This window comes from Ixodes scapularis, unplaced genomic scaffold (assembly GCF_016920785.2).
Source record: "Ixodes scapularis isolate PalLabHiFi unplaced genomic scaffold, ASM1692078v2 PGA_scaffold9__187_contigs__length_104089568, whole genome shotgun sequence".
In the NCBI taxonomy this organism is placed as follows: domain Eukaryota; kingdom Metazoa; phylum Arthropoda; class Arachnida; order Ixodida; family Ixodidae; genus Ixodes; species Ixodes scapularis.
This window is the reverse complement of record NW_024609884.1, coordinates 62,398,251-62,400,457: the sequence shown is the minus strand read 5'-3', so window position 1 is coordinate 62,400,457 and position 2,207 is coordinate 62,398,251. Positions and strand designations below refer to the sequence as shown.

The 2,207-nt window shown below is 47.3% G+C and overlaps 1 pseudogene; it reads left to right on the top strand.

The window, feature by feature from the left end:
- Nucleotides 1-218: 218 nt before the first annotated feature.
- Nucleotides 219-988, top strand: LOC115319136 (annotated as a pseudogene).
- Nucleotides 989-2,207: the final 1,219 nt, after the last annotated feature.

Genomic DNA, 2,207 nt, shown 5'->3' with positions numbered 1-2,207 from the left:
CAAAACTTTCTTTATTCCTGCTAAACTGATGATCATTATATAAGTGAACGAGGTAATAGATAAAAGAAATTATTTTATGAAAGAATGTTCGTTCGCAATACATCGATCTGACCATGAGTGAGAAATCATTCAAAGTTTATTGGGTTCCTGTCTGTGTTCCCGACGAAGCTGTGCAAAAGACGTTCGTGTCGCAAGGCAAAGTACAATCAATCGTGTGCGAGAAGTGGAGGCAACCAGGCTTTGAGAATGTGGAGACTTCAACGCGAACAGTCACGATGGTGCTCAGGGACGATATCACAGTGGACGCTATATTGCATGAAATCATCATCCTGGGAATGCCAGCTTTGGTGTTCATTCCGGGCCGCACACCTCAGTGCTAACGGTACAGGAAGATAGGATATGCACATGTTCAAGCAGTGTCGCACCCCGTGGTGCAGGGTATGCCGCACTTATGGACATGAGGAGGACAACTGCAACCAGACGTACGCGGCAAAAACAAGGCCTTCAACCGAACCACAGGATGTCGATAACCTGATGGACCAAGATGAAATGGAGCAGACCATTGCCGTGACTCCGACAGGGAAGGCGTCTGAATTGTCATCTGACGTCGTCGGAGCGGCAGATACAGCACCACCAGCAAGCGGCGTCGCGGAAGTGAAGGTGACAGAGACGCCGTCGCCGAAGACAGGAAAGAACTCGCAAGCAGGGCAAGTCGCACCAGAACCGGCCGAGATGAAGGGTGTTGAAAACAGCAAGACCAGCGAGGCCGCTTGTGACCCAGATCAACAAGTCACCGGAGCGGAAGCGCCAGGCAAAGGGAAGGGTGAGCGATCAACAGAAAACAACCGCAGCGGCGTGCGACTGCGGCTGATCAACAATTTACTCTTGTGACCCAAAAGTGTTGGAAGAAAGGCACCGAATTTCAAGGCCAACCACGGTTAACAGAGGGGTTGCATCAGCACTTGAGGAAATGGCCTTCAGAAATTGACGACGTTCTGCCAAACGTGTAAGCCATCCCAACTCCCACACGTTATTGAATGGCTAGAAACTCTAATTCATTGAATATTGCAACATTTAACGCTGCTGGTACTGTTGCAAGAAAACGTAAGCAATGGCTCAGTCATCTGCTAGAAAAGCGCATACGCAATGATGCTTCTGAGCGTTTTTTTTTTCCAAGTCTGATACAAATCTTGGACACGCATGAAAAAGTCATCCTAGGCGGGGAGTTTAACTGCGTGTTATCTAAGCGTGACCGCTCTAACCACGCTAGGATAGGCGATTCGAGTGCAACTAAGCTGAAAAATGTGTTAGAGAAGTTTCACCTTGTCGACGTCACAACCCCGCTGAAGGATTTTGCTCCTCGATGCACACAGTGGAAGAGGACATCTCACGCCCGTCTTGACAGACTTTTCCTCTCAAGCGAGGTGCTGACTAAGGTGGAGGAGTACAACAGGACTGAGGCGGTTTCGTTCTCTGATCATGCGCTGGTTTCCTTTTCTTTCAAACCTCAAACCTCAAATCTCGCAGCAAGGCACGTGATGGAAGCTGGAAAATTAACATGAGCATTTTACAAGACGAAGAATTTGCTTCGATGGTGAAAGAAAGGATTGAGGCACTTTGCAACAAAACTCCGCTAGATGCCCGCGTGTGAGAGAACTTCAAAATGGAGTTGAAGGAACTCGAAACTTTGCAACTGACTTTTCGCATGAACGACAGGTCGAGCACACGTGAGAGAAAAGGGCGTTGGTACAGTTCCTCAAGACACTAAATGTCAAAAAAGAACAAAACCCTGGAGTTTTTCAGGATGACATAAAAAAATGTAAAACACAACTTTTTAAGCTACTGGAAGATAAGCTAAATGGTGCTGCAGTGCGCAGCCGCACTCGAATCTTAAACGAAGAAGAGGTGCCGACAAACATTTCCACAATGCCAGAAAGAACAAGAAGGGAAAGGAATGCAATTATGAAAGTAAGAAAATGTGATGTCATTGCGGAAGAATAAACAGAAGTTGAAGATATGTTTTGAGCCGTCTACAGTGAGTTGTTTCGAAGAGAGGACATCGATAGTAACATCACCGATAGTTTACTCAACGATCTGCCGCAAGTGTCAGAGGAACATAAGGACCACATGGATCAACCCATCAGTACAGCAGAAGTCAACGGGGCAATCGAGAATCTGCCAGCAAACAAGGCCCCGGGCCCGGACAG